The sequence below is a fragment of the Mycteria americana genome (assembly GCF_035582795.1).
Source record: "Mycteria americana isolate JAX WOST 10 ecotype Jacksonville Zoo and Gardens chromosome Z unlocalized genomic scaffold, USCA_MyAme_1.0 Scaffold_18, whole genome shotgun sequence".
Lineage (NCBI taxonomy): Eukaryota > Metazoa > Chordata > Aves > Ciconiiformes > Ciconiidae > Mycteria > Mycteria americana.
The window spans coordinates 16,210,713-16,228,261 of NW_027445436.1; the positions used below are offsets into that span (position 1 = coordinate 16,210,713).

A 17,549-nucleotide genomic window follows, 5' to 3' on the forward strand; every position below is an offset into this window, starting at 1 on the left:
GGGGGTCTGTCAATCGAGCTAGCCCTGCCCAATCAAAACTTTTACGCACTGTAGAAGGGGATAAGGTCCCTGTAGTGCACATAAAATCATGCTGGGGAAGACAGTCTGGGTTACTCCTGCCTCAGGCAAAGGCAAGCCCATTCGTGGGATTGCTTTTGCTCAAGGACCTGGGTGCACTTGGTGGGTAATGCGAAGGGATGGGGAAGTCCTCTGTGTACCTCAAGGGGATTTGATTTTAGGTGAGAATAGCCAATGAACTAAATGGTATGATGTTAATTGCTATATAATACTGTGTGTCATCACTTTTATGGTTGCTATACACCATATCAATGGTATTTCAGTAAGGATCACCCAGATGAATGAAGAATCAACTTCAGTGAAAACCAAGCAAAGTGCAGTGGTGATGGAACCAGAACTGGCTTCAGCATGCAACAACCCAACACCACACGCCATCTCTCCTACCCTGAAGGACTGTTGTGACGGATGGAGCCCAAAGTCATGGACTAAATGAACTTAATAAACATTTTAGAAGGATGGCCCATGGACCAGGGGAATGATAGCTGTGTGTACATATATATATATATATATATATATATATAAAGAGACAGGAAAAGTGGTGTATTAGAAAGGATAGAACTTGGGCATGACATAAATGGTATAGAATAAGGGGTGGATGGGTGGATACTGTCCTGGTTTTGGCTGGGATAGAGTTAATGTTCTTCCTAGTAGCTGGTATAGTGCTGTGTTTTGGATTTTAGTATGAGAATAATATTGATAAGACACTGATGTTTTGGCTGTCGCTAAGCAGTGTTTACACTAGTCAAGGACTTTTTCAGCTTCCCATGCTCTGCCAGGTGTACAAGAAACTGGGATGGGGCACAGCCAGGATAGTTGATCCAAAGTGGCCAAAGGGCTATTCCATACCATATGATGTCATGCCCCGTATATAAACTGGGGGGAGTTGGCCAGGGGGTAGCGATCACTGCTCGGGGACTGGCTGGGCATCGGTCGGCAGGTGGTGAGCGGTTGTATATATATATATTTTTTTTTTCCTTTTTTCCATCCCTTGTGTTTTGTTCCTCTCTCTCTCTTGTTGTTTTCCTTCTCATTACAATTCATTATTATTATTACTATTACTTTGTTCCAATTATTAAACTGTTCTTATCTCAACCCACGAGTTTTCTTACTTTTGCTCTTCCGATTCTCTCCCCCATCCCACTGGGGGGGTGAGTGAGCGAGCAGCTGCGTGGTGCTTAGCTGCCGGCTGGGGCTAAACCACAACACTTTGAAATTATCCTATCCTGAATTTTCTTCTTCTTGTCCCATATCTCCAGATTATCATCAGTTCTCTTTCCAAAGCAGTCCTTGTCTGTGCCCCCAGGGTCCCCGTTGACGTCCCTAGGCTCCTGGCCCAGCCAGTCTTTATCTATGTCTGATATCCTAAATGCCTCCCCCATTTCCTGTCACTTACCCACCAACTACTCTTCCCCAGGCCATTATCTCCACCTTTAACTTTGTAAGTGTTGTCCTATTTGGTTTTCTTAAGGTGTGCTGTGTATTGTTTACAATCACAGAATCATTAAGGTTGGAAAAGACCCTTAAGATCATCTAGTCCAACCATCAACCCAACACCTCCATGCCTACTAAACCATGTCCTGAAGTGCCACATCTACACGTTTTTTGAACTCCTTCAGGGATGACGACTGCACCACCTATCTGGGCAGCCTGTTCCAATGCTTGACCACCCTTTCAGTAAATAAATTTTTCCTAATATCCAATCTAAACCTCCCCTGGTGCACTTGAGGCCATTTCCTCTTGTCCTATCGCTAGTTACTTGGGAGAAGAGACCAACACCCACCTCGCTACAGCCTCCTTTCAGGTAGTTGTAGAGAGTGATAAGGTCTCCCCTCAGCCTCCTTTTCTCCATACTAAACAACCCCAGTTCCCTCAGGTACTTCTCATAAGACTTGGTTTTGTACCGTTTGCTGCCGCAGTGTTCTCTGAGAGCAAGTTTCACCAGAAACTTGGGTGTTTTGGGTTAGGTTTTCTTGGGTGCGTTTTGCTGTGGGGTTTTGTGGTTTTGGGTTTTTTTGGGGGGTGGGAGGTTGTTTTTTGTTCTTTTTTTTTTTTTTAAGTATGTGCCAGATGCATTTGAGTTTTTAGGATCATCTGTACTGTTGTACTTCTGCCTGGTTAATAGTTTTTCAATTATTGGTTTATTCTGTTCAGGTGGACAAACTTGTGATAGAAATGGAACAGAGCCATAACCTTAGCACTACTATTGTACACATTGACATGGATGCTTTCTGTGCAGCTGTGGAAATGAGAGACAATCCAGAACTGAAGGAAAAGCCTATAGCAGTGGGTTCAATTAGTATGTTAGTAAGGCCGACTGTTAAGCTAATACAGAAATCAATTACATGAATCTAAATCATTGTCATGGTTTAGCTTCAGTTGGCAACTAAGCACCACACAGCTGCTCGTTCACCCTCCCTCCCGGTGGGATGGGGGAGAGAATCAGAAGAGCAAAAGTAAGAAAACTTGTGGGTTGAGATAAGAACAGTTTAATAATTGAGGGGAAAAAACCCATTATAATAATAAATAATTGTAATGAAAAGGAAAATAACAAGATAGAGAGAGAGGGACAAAACTCAGGAAAAAAACCCAAGTGATGCAATTGCTCACCACCAGTCAGACTGCCCAGCCAGTCCCCAAGCAGCGATCGCTGCCCCCCGGCCAACTCCCCTCAGTTTATATACTGAGCATGATGTCATGTGGTATGGAATAGCCCTTTGGCCAGTTTGGATCAACTATCTTGGCTGTGACCCCTCCCAGTTTCTTGTGCACCTGGCAGAGCATGGAAAGCTGAAAAGTCCTTGACCAGTGTAAACATTACTTAGCAACAACTAAAACATCAGTGTGTTATCAATATTATTCTCATACTAAAATCCAAAACACAGCACTATACCAGCTACTAGGAAGAAAATTAACTCTGTCCAAGCCAAAACCAGGACAGTATCCACCCATTATTCTATACCATCTACGTCATGCCCAGGTTCTCCCCTTTCCAATACATTCCAATTAATCACCACCACTTTTCCTGTCTTTTGATATATACACACAGATATAATTCCCTTGGTCTATGGGCCATCCCTCTAAAATGTCCGTTGAGTTCATTTAGTCCATGACTTGGGCTCCATCTGTCATAACAGCCCTTCAGGGTAGGAGAGATGGTGTGTGGTGTTGGATTGTTGCATGTTGAAGCCATTTCTGGTTCCATCACCGCTGCACTTTGCTTGGTTTAATCAAAGTTCATTCTTCATTAATCTGGGTGATTCTCACTGAAATACTGTTGATACGGCATATAACAACCATAAAAGTGATGACATATACTATTATAGAGCAATTAACATCATACCATTTAGTTCATTGGCTGTTCTCACACAAAATCAAATCCCCTTGAGGTACACAGCGGACTTCCCCATCCCTTCGCATCACCCACCAAGTGCACCCAGGTCCTTGAGCAAAAGCAATCCCACGAATGGGCTTGCCTTTGCCTGAGGCAGGAGTAACCCAGACTGTCTTCCCCAGCATGTTTTTACATGCACTACAGGGACTTTATCCCCTTCTGCAGTATGTAATAGTTTTGATTGGGCAGGGCCAGCTCGATTGACAGATCCCCTAGTGTTGACTAACCAGGTGGCCTTTGCTAAATGTGTATCCCAATGTTTAAATGTCCCACCACCCATTGCTCTCAGTGTAGTCTGGATATAACTTTAATTTGAATGTAATTTAAAAGTTAGGTTTGTTTGGTTTTTTTTAACCTTTGAATATCTGATGTCTGACACACAGTGCACAGAAGGGTGCATCAGCTCGTGTGCTCATTCTGAGGTTCTGCTGAGTTCCCAGATCCCCAGAGTTTTGTTCAGGTGGTTACTGCAGTGTCTATGAACCTAGTGGCTGTGGAGTCCTGATCTTAGTGACCTCTGCAGTAAAATACACTCCTCAAAACCTCTGTTTACTTCTCACTTATTATTGAGATCTTGCTACTTGTGAGAAGCAGTACTATAATTTTCCAATATCAATAAATAATTTGTTTTATAAATATCTTTAATATTAATTGGTCATCTTGAAGTGTCAGTATATTTGTTAACCTCATAATTGTATGTCAAGATCTGCTGTTACAACAACAAGGCTTTAAACTCTCACTATATGTTTGTCAAGGTTAGAGAAATGCTGGATGAATATGATCCCAATTTTATGCTTATGGGCCTAGATGAAGCCTATCTGAACATAACAGAGCACTTGGAGGAAATCTGAACTGCCCTGAAGATAAGAGAAGATTCTTTTTTAACACAGAAAGCACTACAGAAAAAGGTAAGCAAATTACTCTCTCTTCATGCATATAACGTACGCTTCAGATAAGCTGCACCCATTGAAAGTGTAGATACTTAAGTCCTTGCATAATTCATCCTCACATATACTCTCTGCCTCTGATTTGTTAGTTTATGGGTTAACTTTCTCTACTACTCAGCCATGCAGAAAAGGCATGCTGCTGATGATTTGGACTTGCATGATTTTTTTTTTTTGAGTAAAATGTGTGAAAAGTGGTACTAGGTTTATTAAACCCAATTGCCTGTTTTAGATATGTATTTTGCCTTTACAATTCAACATTATAATTTTGCAAATAAGTAGTAATAATCTTATGACTTAAAGAGGTATAGAATAAATAAATTTATTGTTCTAAAGGTTATTTGTATTTTGCAAAGATATTTCCTAGAATACTATAATGAGTCTTGTACATGAGAAACATGAGAAATTGTCTGCAAAGACATTGTGCATAAGCTCTATTTACATTATTATTTTACAAGACTAAAACTGTATAAAGAAATGAGCAGTGCAGGAGTTACAGTAATGCTTAAGATATGATGGGATTTCACTTGGCTCTGGAAGATGGAGTTGGAACCACATCCACAACTGTATACCCAATCAGGAATAATAAAAAAGGAGGAGTCATGCAAATGGTTGATTGATGCACAAACCAGAACATTTATATTATCAGTATTCAAAAATGATCCAAGTAGCCATTAAGAGGATAATCAAGGATATGCTATACTGAAAAGCATTAGTAGAATAGAAAGAAACAAACTGGCATAATCTTTACAAAATAAATATCACTGATGTGTAGTCATGTGCCTCTTCATACTTCTCTGATATCTGTGTTCTTTTGAAACAAGCAAGCACTCAGAATGTGAAACTGTAATACTAAAGTTCGTACAGTCAGACAAAGGGCGGCTGACATTACTTGTTCTACAATGACTGCAGTTGAAAACAAGAAGCTAATCAGGCTGACGGTTCTAGAACCAAATATTCCAGAACCCTAATTTCTTTGGAAAATATTGAAAAAACTTCTGCAAAGGATTTTTATTTCCACAAAAAAGAGAGCATCTGGCCTTCACTCTGATATGAAACAAAAATAATGCCAAAATGTTCATGTTTTTCTGCTTTTACAGCAACAGGCCATTAAACCTTGATGCTTTTATGGAAGTTAAGTCCAGTCTCCTAGCCAATCGTCTGATCTCAGCCAAGCTCAAATCATATTAAGAACAAAGCAATTGTATTGACTAAATAATTACATACTTTTTTTTTCCAAACAGAAAAAATAAAATTGCTAATGAACTCTCTTCAGCCACTGCAGAAGGAAATCAATAAAGTATATGTTGTATATGGATGGATTAATTGTTTGTGTTTCTATCTAATATAGATAAAGATGATATAAATATGTCTGCCAAATTTAATGAAGATGGATACTCTTCTTCGCGGGTGCTGTTTGAAGACAACACACCTCTAATGGATGACCACCATGAACAAAGATCAATCAGTGGAAAATTTGGTTGTCTTTGGAACTTCTGCAGAGGAAGTTGTGAAGGAAATTCTCTTTAGGAATGAGCAGAAAACTTGACTGACTGCTAGTGCAGGTATTCAGACACGTATGAATGATAATGCTTTGTATTTCCACAATGTCTTCTACACTAATCTCAGAGGGCATTACAAGTATAAGAAATTAACATTGCCACAGCATTCTTGTGCTGCAAAGTAATGTACTCTCTTTGCAGGTCTGTAAAGACTGTGACTTTCATATCTTTCAAGAAATGTTATGGCTATCAAAGCCACTCCATTTTGGTTTGGTTTGGTTTGTTTTTAAATCATAGAAACAGTTATATCATTCTTTTTGCTTCTTTCTTCTTGAAATAAAGTAGTGTGGAAGAAAGACCAGTGGGCTCAGGAGCTAATCTTAGCACTGGTGACACTTGTTTTAGTGCTTCATGTAAATTGTTTGCTTAAGCCTGTGGTCATAGAGAAACTTTAATAGTCAGACCAGTTATCCCCAGGGTATTCAGCCCTCTGAGCAGGAAGACAGGGACGGAGAGCAGAATAAACCCCCCATAATCCAGGAGGAAGCAGTTAACAACCTGCTACACCACCTGGACACTCACAAGTCTATGGGGCCAGAAGGGATCCACCCGAGAGAACTGAGGGAGCTGGCGGAGGAGGTTGCCAAGCCACTCTCCATCATTTATCAGCAGTCCTGGTTAACAGGGGAGGTCCCAGACGACTGGAGGCTTGCCAATGTGATGCCCATCTACAAGAAGGGCCAGAAGGAGGATCCGGGGAACTACAGGCCTGTCAGCCTGACCTCGGTACCGGGGAAAATTATGGAGCAGTTCATCTTGAGTGCGCTCAACAGGCATGTGCAGGCCAACCAGGGGATCAGGCCCAGCCAGCATAGGTTCAGGAAAGGCAGGTCCTGCTTGACCAACCTGATCTCCTTCTATGATAAGGTGACCCGCCTAGTGGATGAGGGGAAGGCTGTGGATGTTATCTACCTGGACTTTAGTAAAGCCTTTGACACTGTCTCCCACAGCATTCTCCTGGAGAAACTGGCAGCTCATGGCTTAGGCGGGTGTACTCTTCGCTGGGTAAAAAGGGTGGTCTGGATGGCCGGGCCCAAAGAGTGGTGGTGAATGGAGTTTACTCCATTTGGCGGCCAGTCACAAGCAGTGTTCCCCAAGGCTCAGTTTTGGGGCCAGTCTTGTTTAATATCTTTATCAATGATCTGGATGAGGGGATCCAGTGCACCCTCAGTAAGTTTGCAGATGACACCAAGTTGTGTGGGAGCGTTGATCTGCTTGAGGGTAGGAAGGCTCTACAGAGGGATCTGGACAGGCTGGATCGATGGGCCAAGGTCAATTGTATGAGGTTTAACAAGGCCAAGTGCAAGGTCCTGCACTTGGCCACAGCAACCCCATGCAACGCTACAGGCTTGGGGAAGAGTGGCTGGAAAGCTACCTGGAGGAAAAGGACCTGGGGGTGTTGGTTGACAGTCGGCTGAATATGAGCCAGCAGTGTGCCCAGGTGGCTAAGGCGGCCAATGGCATCCTGGCTTGTATCAAAAATAGCGTGGCCAGCAGGACTAGGGAAGTGATCGTGCCCCTGTACTCGGCACTGGTGAGGCCGCACCTCGAATACTGTGTTCACTTTTGGGCCCCTCACTACAAGAGAGACATTGAGGTGCTGGAGCGTGTCCAGAGAAGGGCAACGAAGCTGGTGAAGGGTCTAGAGCAGAAGTCTTATGAGGAGCGGCTGAGGGAACTGGGGTTGTTTAGCCTGGAGAAAAGGAGGCTGAGGGGAGACCTTATTGCTCTCTACAACTACCTGAAAGGAGGCTGTAGCGAGGTGGGTGTCAGTCTCTTCTACCAGGTAACAAGTGATAGGACGAGAGGAAACAGCCTCAAGTTGCGCCAGGGGAGGTTTAGATTGGATATTAGGAAAAAATCATTTACTGAAAGGGTGGTCAAGCATTGGAACAGGCTGCCCAGATAGGTGGTGCAGTCGTCATCCCTGGAGGAGTTAAAAAAACGTGTAGATGTGGCACTTCAGGACATGGTTTAGTAGGCATGGAGGTGTTGGGTTGACGGTTGGACTAGATGATCTTAAGGGTCTTTTTCAACCTTAATGATTCTATGATTCTATAATTCTATGAAATCTGTCACTGGTTGCTAAATTGCTGTTAGCTTAAATAGCATATCCATATTGTCAAGTATTTCTAACAGTTCCCCACACTGTTCCTTGCTTAAGGCAATATTAAAATTCATTAACAAGTTAGTTCTCAGAGATGTAAATATGTGTTGAGGTTAATAAACTATCTAGTAGCTTTTTAATATTTACTGTTCAAGTTTTATGTCTTTTAACTTCAGGCAATCTACCTGTAAGTCTCCACTGTTTTGATGATAATCTGGATTAGGTCACTAAAAAAAGTGTATGTTCCTAGCCACTTAGTTTGGATGCCATCCTAACTGCTTTGTGAACCAGGTCAGTTGAGGCATCAGGGAGTGCTGAGCTTTATGAAGGAGGTGTGGAAGGCCAGGGAAATGTTGAATGTAGGCAGAGATAAAGGAACAGCTAGTAGGAAGAAGCAGAATGAGACCCCCAACACGTATATTATCTCGTGAGTGGTAGCAAAATAATAATTTTGTTCTACTGAAATTTTGTCTTGCTAAGGATAAGTTACTATTTAGAAAACAGATGTAGCTTTTATAAGTGCATCAGGGGTTTTAAGCCCAAAAATGAAAAACAGAAGGCTAACTGAAAAATACTGATAAGCAATAATAAATAGAATTACTTCTACCATCTTGACAAATACATTACACCAGTGAGCAAATAAAAATTTAGGCCACTAGGGCTGTAGCACAGAATAATTCTATTTGTTTTTTTCTTGCTAAACAATCCCAGAGTTCATTTGTAAAAACAGTTACTTAGATAGAAAAGAGCAATCCCTCCTTATCCCTACCAGTGTCAGTGGGGGTGGGGGGGGTGGGGGGAAATTAATTCTAAATGACTACATAGCAGTGGTAGTCCACAAAAGACTTTAGTTTGGTAAATTTTGTCAAAATTAATTTAGTCTTCTTGCTGAACTACAAGGAAGAAATATCTCCTTCACATTAGAGTTTATTATTAACTATAATTTATTAACTGCTGTTGTAAGCATTTCCTTTTGTCTTACCATAATCATCATAAAATCGTTCAATCATGTAACTGATGTTATTTTTAAACCCTTGGTATTTAACCCCTCATGACTGATTAGTGCATGTTATGTTACCCTGACTATCTCAAAATAGTAGGTATGCTTTATCTGGCGCATCAATTATATTTAAACTACCATATGTATTTATATTCTGACATGCCTATTCCAATAAAATTTTTGCAGAATTGTAACAAATCTGATTACCATCAGTTATCGTGATTCTTTTGCTTATGTTTAGTCTCTACCAAATGTGTAGGCTACTCTTGTACTTTTAAATATTGGACAATTAAAATTAAACATTGTCTTGTATTTTTTTTTTTATTTTTTTTGTTTGGTTGGTTTTTTGGTGGTGGGAATTTTTTTGGTTTTTTGTTTTGGTTTCTTTTTAAGGAATAGCTCCAAATACAATGTTAGCAAAAATGTGCAGTGATCATAAAAAACCTAATGGGCAATGCAGAATTGCTCCTGAGACACAAGCAGTGCTAAACTTCCTAAAAGATTTGCCCATTAGAAAGGTAAGAGAGATCATGACATTTACTATTGTGGTGGGTTGACCCTGGCTGGATGCAAGGTGCTCACCAAAACCGCTCTATCACTCCCCCTCCTCAAATGGACAGGGGAGAGAAAATATAATGAAAGGCTCGTGGGCCGAGATAAGGACGGGGAGAGATCACTCAGCAAATACCGTCACAGGCAAAACAGACTCAACTTGGGGAAAAATGGATTTAATTTATTGCCAATCAAAAGTGAGAGAAGGATAATGAGAAATAAAAACAAATCTTAAAACACCTTCCCCCCACCCCTCCCTTCTTCCTGGGCTCAACTGGACTCCCAAATTCTCTACCTTCTCCCCCTGAGCAGCACAAGGGGATGGGGAATGGGGGTTGCGGTCAGTTCATCACACATTGTCTCTGCCGCTCCTTCCTCCTCACACTCTTCCCCTGCTCCAGTGTGGGGTCCCTCTCCATGGGAGACAGTCCTCCATGAACTTCTCCAACGTGAGGCCTTCCCACGGGCTACAGTTCTTCATGAACTGCTCCAGCGTGGGTCCCTTCCATGGGGTCACAAGTTCTGCAAGCAAACCTGCTCCAGCGTGGGCTCCTCTCTCTCCACGGGTCTACAGGTCCTGCCAGGAGCCTGCTCCATTGCAGGCTCTCCACAGGGTCACAGCCTCCTTTCGGCACATCCACCTGCTCTGGTGTGGGGTCCTCCACAGGCTGCAGGTGGATATCTGCTCCACCGTGGACCTCCATGGGCTGCAGGGGTGTCCTGGTTTCGGCTGGGATAGAGTTGATTTTCTTCCTAGTAGCTGGTATAGTGCTGTGCTTTGGATTTTAGTATGAGAATAATATTGATAACATGCTGATGTTTTGGCTGTCGCTAAGCGGTGTTTACATTGGTCAAGGACTTTTTTCAGCTCCCCATGCTCTGCCAGGTGCCCAAGAAATGGGAGGGGGCACAGTCAGGATAGTTGATCCAAACTGACCAAAGGGCTATTCCATACCATATGATGTCATGCCCAGTATATAAACTGGGGGAGTTGGCCAGGGGGTAGCGATCGCTGCTCAGGGACTGGCTGGGCGTCGGTCGGCGGGTGGTGAGCGGTTGTATTTTTTTTTTTTTTCCTTTTTTCCCTCCCTTGTGTTTTGTTCCTCTCTCTCTCTTGTTGTTTTCCTTCTCATTACAATTCATTATTATTATTACTATTATTTTGTTCCAATTATTAAACTGTTCTTATCTCAACCCACGAGTTTTCTTACTTTTGCTCTTCTGATTGTCTCCCCCATCCCACCGGGGGGGGGGGAGTGAGCGAGCGGCTGCGTGGTGCTTAGCTGCCGGCTGGGGCTAAACCACGACAAGGGGGACAACCTGCCTCACCATGGTCTTCACCACGGGCTGCAGGGGAATCTCTGCTCCAGCACCTGGAGCACCTCCTCCCCCTCTCTCTTCACTGACCTTGGTGTCTGCAGAGTTGTTTCTCTCACATATTCTCACTCCTCTCTCCTCTGGCTGCCATTTGTTGTGCAGCAGGTTTTTTCCCCCCCTTCTTAAATATGTTATCACAGAGGCACTACCACCGTCACTGATTGGCTCAGCCTTGGCCAGCGGCGGGTCTGTCTTGGAGCTGGCTGGCACTGGCTCTATCGGACATAGGGGAAGCTTCTAGCTGCTTCTCACAGAAGCCACCCCTGTAGCACCCCCCCCGCCACTACCGAAACCTTGCCATGCAAACCCAATACAACTATGCAATCATCATGAACGTTCCTTATGTTCTAAAAGCAAGATTTCTGCTGAAGAAATATACTTTTCTAGGTAATCTGCCCCGTTGTGTTTGATTTAAATTGTTCCTGGTATTGGATCCACAAATTGAAACTTCCAAACTTAATGATATTTATTCTTTTTCAGGTGCTGGGTATAGGAAAAGTAACAGAGATGATGTTAAAAGCTCTTGGAATTATGACTTGCTCAGAACATTACCAGCAGAGGGCACTTCTTTCTCTTCTTTTTTTTTCAGAAGCATCTTGGTGGAATTTCTTGGATATTTCACTTGGTTTGGGTTCAGCACATTTGGAAATGTGGAGGTGTGTGTGTTTGTTTTTACAGTTTTCTAAATTTTTCCTTGTGTATGTTACATACTGTACATTTTAAGATATATTTTATTCACAAACCAAACAAATATTATAAAAATTTGGCTTGTTTAATATATTTTAAAAGATCTCTGATACCTGTTCTTGTTATACTTATGGCTAATATACACACAACAGACAAGCATTATAAAGCAAAAGTTTGTACAGCCATGCCTAATAAACAAAATCCAAAAAGCCTGTCAGAGAAGTTGTGCATAAGTGTATATCAGGAAATCAAGTCAGTATCATTTAGGATAACCTCATAATTACTAAAATAGCTAAAGAGAAATGAGTTATTTATCCTAAGCAGAGATGTTTACTTTTGTTTCTTCTATAAAAACAGTATACATTCATTGTTTTTTATTATTATCAGATTGTAATGAAAATCACATTGGTATCCGATCTTCTGTGGTGGTAAGTTTTCATATTTCTAGTGAAAGTAAGTGACATTTATGTATGTATTTGTAATAAATTGTGAATTTGTTGGAATAGAACTGAAGATTTTTATATCCTTCATATCTTTTCCTTTAAGGTTCATACTACTGAATGGATTTTAGCCTCCTGTTTGGTTGGTTGACTCAGTGTATTGGGTTTGCATGGCAAGATTTTGGTAGCAGGGGGGCTACAGGGGTGGCTTCTGTGAGAAGATGCCAGAATCTTACCTCATGTCCAATAGAGCCAATGCCAGCCAGCTCCAAGACAGACCCGCCGCTGGCCAAGGCTGAGCCAATCAGCAATGGTGGTAGCACCTCTGTGATAACATATTTAAGAAGGGGAAAAAAAACTGCTGAGCAACAGCAGCCAGAAGAGAGGAGTAAGAATATGTGAGAGAAACAACTCTGCATACACCAAGGTCAGTGAAGAAGGGAGGGGGAGGAGGTGCTCCAGGCACCAGAGCAGAGATTCCCCTGCAGCCCATGGTGAAGACCTTGGTGAGGCAGGCTGTCCCCCTGCAGCCCATGGAGGTTAATGGTGGAGCAGATATCCACCTGCAGCCCATGGAGGACCCCATGCCGGAGCAGCAGGTGGATGTGCCCTGGAGGAAGCTGTGACCCCGTGGAGAGCCCACGCTGGAGCAGGTGCTTGGCAGGACGTGTGACCCCAGGGGGGACCCATGCTGGAACAGTCTGTTCCTGAAGGACTACACCCCATGGAAGGGACCCATGCTGGAGCAGTTCGTGAAGAACTGTAGCCCGTGGGAAGGACTCATGTTGGAGAAGTACATGGAGGACTGTATCCCATGGGAGGGACCCCACACTGGAGCAGGGGAATAGTGTGAGGAGGAAGGAATGGCAGAGACAACGTGTGATGAACTGACCGCAACCCCCATTTCCCATCCCCCTGTGCTGCTCAGGGGGAGGAGGTAGAGAAATTGGGAGTGAAGTTGAGCCTGGGAAGAAGGGAGGGGTGGGGGGAAGGTGTTTTAAGATTTCGTTTTATTTCTCATTATCCCACTCTGATTTGATTGGCAATAAATTAAATTAATTTCCCCAAGTCGAGTCTGTTTTGCCTGTGACGGTATTTGCTGAGTGATCTCCCTGTCCTTATCTCGACTTATCAGACTTGCAAGGAAGATGCTAATTTTTCATGGTGTCGTGGTTTAACCCCAGCCAGCAACTAAGCACCACACAGCTGCTCACTCACTCCCCCCTGGTTGGGATGGGGGAGAGAATCGGAAGGGTAAAAGTGAGAAAATGCATGGGTTGAGATAAAGACAGTTTAATAGGGAAAGCAAAAGCTGCACATGCAAGCAAAGCAAAGCAAGGAATTCATTCGCTACTTCCCATCGGCAGGCAGGTGTTCAGCCATCTCCAGGAAAGCAGGACTCCATCACGTGTAATAGTTACTTGGGAAGAAAAACGCCATCACTCTTAACATCCCCTCTTCCTTCTTCTTCCCCCAGCTTTATATGCTGAGCATGTCATATGGTATGGAATAGCCCTTTGGCCAGTTGGGGTCAGCTGTCCCAGCTGTGTCCCCTCCCAACTTCTTGTGCACCCCCAGCCTACTCGCTGGCGGGGTGTGTCGCGGATGGATTGATGCACTTCACTCGCAAGAGAGAAGCAACAATATATTTTGTTGATATAAAACAGTGAGTTAACAAGGTTCAATGGTAAATGTGACAGTGGTTTAACAAGATTCGATGGCGAGGTACACTTGATTATTTACTGCATAGAGGACAGGGTCAGACAAAACTGTCAGGGAGACCCTCCCGTTGAGTCATGAGGTTCGGAAAAGGACCCCCTTGCTTTCTAAACTCCTTCTCAGAGAGGAGTCTAGGTGCGGCTGGATCCAATCCTAGTCCCAGACTTGGTCAATGGTTTATGCCTAAAGGATTATATATGCACAATCAATCCTTTATATCACTTAGCTAAGATTTCAAAGTTTAGCATGCTATTAGTCACTTACCGAGGATCTGTTGCGGCAAGGAATCTCTCAACCTCGAGGAGTAACCTTGAGAGGCGTCCCTGCTCAAGGGGAGATCCTGGTGTGCAGCCCGCTGCCTTGCAGGAGAGCTCAAAGGGCTCTTGGGCTTCTCACTATTTATGACTGATTCATAGTCAATCAGTAAGATGATTGACTTGTACTCATATTTGCATACCGACCACAGATTTTAGTTTCTTCACTGTGGTTAGGTGGGTGCATTGCACAATAGCCCTAGGCTATTGTGTTGTTATCTGTCTCCTGAATCCACTTTGAGCCGGATGCAGCCATCGTGACCAGATGCATCCATTACGACCGTCACTGGTGGTTATCGTGTCACTGGTGGTTATCGCCTGAGCAGTGTTATGGGAGATAAAGGTCAGGGGGTGCACACCGTCACAGGGCAGTGTGAGAAGCAGAAAAGGCCTTGACTCTGTGTAAGCACTGCTCAGCAATAATGAAAACATCCCTGTATTATCAACACTGTTTTCCTCGCAGATCTAAAACACAGCACCATACCAGTTACTCATCAATGGATCTGTGAGACCTTTCCAAAAGTATCTGGCAGCTCTAAGTTTTCCTTCCAGCTTCCCTTAAAACCACTACTAACTGAAGGTCACCTTTCCTCTCACGTTATTACTAAAAAGCAGATGCACAACAACAAAAAATAATATTGTAATTCCCCTGCTAAGAAGCTCTAGCAAAGGCAGTTAGTAATGTTTTTGGCAGAAAGCTAGTTTTTCCTCCTCTTATCCTAGCTGGCATCTTTTTCTTAGCATCTGCATTATTTATTTCTGATACTTGGCTCTGATGTTGACTTTGTAATCCTTTCTGTCTTCTGATGTTACACAGCACTGTACAAAGGAGAGTACATACAAATAACTTGGCTGGCTCCATGAATTCATTTGGTCTTAGTATTCTCTCTTGCAAATATTTAAGCATTAATGACCTCAAATCTGATACATTTTCAAATACTGCATGAAAAATTGAATGCCAAATTATTTCATTATTTGAAGGTTTTGCAAACATTTTGAAACACATAAATGTGCATAAATCTTTCTGTATAATATTCATATTAATATTAATTTTCCTTTGAAGTAAACACTCAAACCCATACAACCTTCTTCTGATGTAGTTTTGTTTATTTGTACAAAATATACTTTTAGATGGCAGTCACTGAAAACATTTTAGGATTCATACTGAAAAAAAGATTTTATCTTAGAACATTCAGTGAAATCAACACAGCAGAAGATCAGTACAGCTTGCGTCAAGAACTCTGCAGAGACCTTGCTCAAGAGCTGCAGAAAGAGGGACTTAAGGTACTTATATTATTCTCTGTTTACTTGCAAAAAGGCAACACTCTGCACTCAAACTTATTAAATGCAGTGTTAGTATGAATGCTTTCAGGAGCATCATACCATGCAATCTATCTTCAGAAGTTTCCATTCTTTAATTTGCAGATGGTTAGAATGATTTAGGAAGCATTTTGATATTGTTCAGGTGGCTATCTAATAATATGTGTGAAAAAATTAAACTAATTAACCAAGTTATTTAGCATATAAGACATTTTATGCTAAAAGCAGTGTTCATAAACAAATAATAGAGCTGCCAAAAAGAGTCGATTGTCTATGAGTTGTGCTCTGGTCAATCATGTAATTCTAATGTATTTAAAATGCTGGTTTTCTCTCCTGTATTCATACAGGATCCAGTCAATAGCCAGTAGTGTAGTTTAAAAAGTTCACGTCCCAGACTTGCTGACGAGTTATTCATACCATTCAGTGGTATGAATTCAATGGTATGCAATTCAGTGGTATGAATGGTATGAACAGTCCCTGTATTCCTTCTCCCCAAATTTCTGTTTATTCTCTCTGGAAAGAACAGTTCATATTTTATATAGAAGTCTTTATGGTAAAGCAAGGAATAACATTCAAGATCTAAAAGAATTGTGATTAGTCTTCTTCAGCCATAAAAGATTGTCTCAAAAGATGGCAGACTGAAAGGGAAATCATCAGCTAAGAAGGACAAAGTGATAAGCGTACAAAGACACCAGAACAAAAGGAGTGCCATTTATTTACATTTGGAAGGACATGCTAAATCACCCAAATGGTTTTGAAGGTATTGCCAGGGGAATATCTGTGCCAAACACAGATGCTATGTGTTGCTCCAATAGCACCATGCAGGAGGGAAGGAAGTTTTCAGCGAATCCTTAGTACTTACACATCCTTAGTAGTTTTTCCAGCAAAGTTAAGATATCTGACACTGAAAGTTTCCAAGAAATATTTTTTGGTAGACAGGGTAGAAGTTGTGACTGAAACCAGAGCATGAAATCTATTGAACATGCACTGTTGGCACATGGTCTGCTGGGGAGCATAGCTAAATGACCCACTTTAGAGAATTTGACTTTGGCAGCAGTTTAGGAGCAAGTGCAGAATCTTACAGACAAATTCTTGGCAGTGCCCCTTGCTGTACACAGATGAACACGCAGACTTGGCTATGGATTTAGGGCCCTTCTATAGATGCTACATAATAATTGTTTCTGTGCCATATATGATATGCTTAACTTTTTTTCTTTCCCCCCCCCCCCCCCAGGGTAAAACTGTTACCTTGAAGCTAAAGAATGTGAACTTTGAAGTAAAAACAAGAGCTTCAACTGTGCTGTCCTCTGTTTCTACTGAGGAGGAAATATTTGCTGTTGCTAAAGACTTATTAGGAACAGAAATTGATAGTGTTGCTCCTCGCCCTTTACGGATAAGACTTATGGGTAAAATATTTCAAACTCGTTCTTCCTTTTCAGAGTTAGATCTTATAGCGTATCAAAGTAATAGACTGTACTCTAAAGTAAAATTGGTATAAATGGATTTATCCTTTCTCCATTATCCTGGTAGTTTTTGCAAAGTGAAACAGCTCTGGAGTGCTGAATAGTGACTCAGAAATGTTTTACTGATTGAGGTTGTACTTTTCCTACCACCTGTTAGCCCTGGAACAATGTACACATCGACATGAGAGTAGAATCTTATCACATAGCAGTGCTTAATTCTAGCGCCTTAAAAGAGCTTTTAAATCTGCTTTGCACCACAGCAACAGGTAATTTCTGTCCATAAACTCTTTTAGAAGCAAATGCTTTAAATAAAAGTGCTTATAGATTTGAAGATGCTATGTTCTGCAAGAAATTTGAAAATGTCTGTCAAAAGTAAATTCTGTGTTCTGATTCTAAGACCCGTGTGTTTCAGGTGTTTATACATTCTGTTTGAACCATTCAGTGATATATAAAACTTATTTGTCTATGGTATTAGAATGTGCTGAAGGAAAAAATATTTTGATGGGGAAATTTCATGCAAAAATGTCTTTCAGACTGAATTCTACATAACTGTGTTAAGTTTATAGCTTCATGTTATGGTACAATCAGTTAACAC

The 17,549-nt window shown here is 41.9% G+C and overlaps 1 long non-coding RNA gene across 1 annotated transcript; it reads left to right on the top strand.

Annotated features, from left to right (window-relative positions):
* Positions 1–5,828: 5,828 nt before the first annotated feature.
* Positions 5,829–17,548, top strand: LOC142402926 (uncharacterized). Its single transcript, XR_012773512.1, has 3 exons — positions 5,829–5,978; positions 15,359–15,455; positions 16,726–17,548. It is a non-coding gene; the product is annotated as an uncharacterized LOC142402926 (long non-coding RNA).
* The last annotated feature ends 1 nt before the right edge of the window (position 17,549 follows it).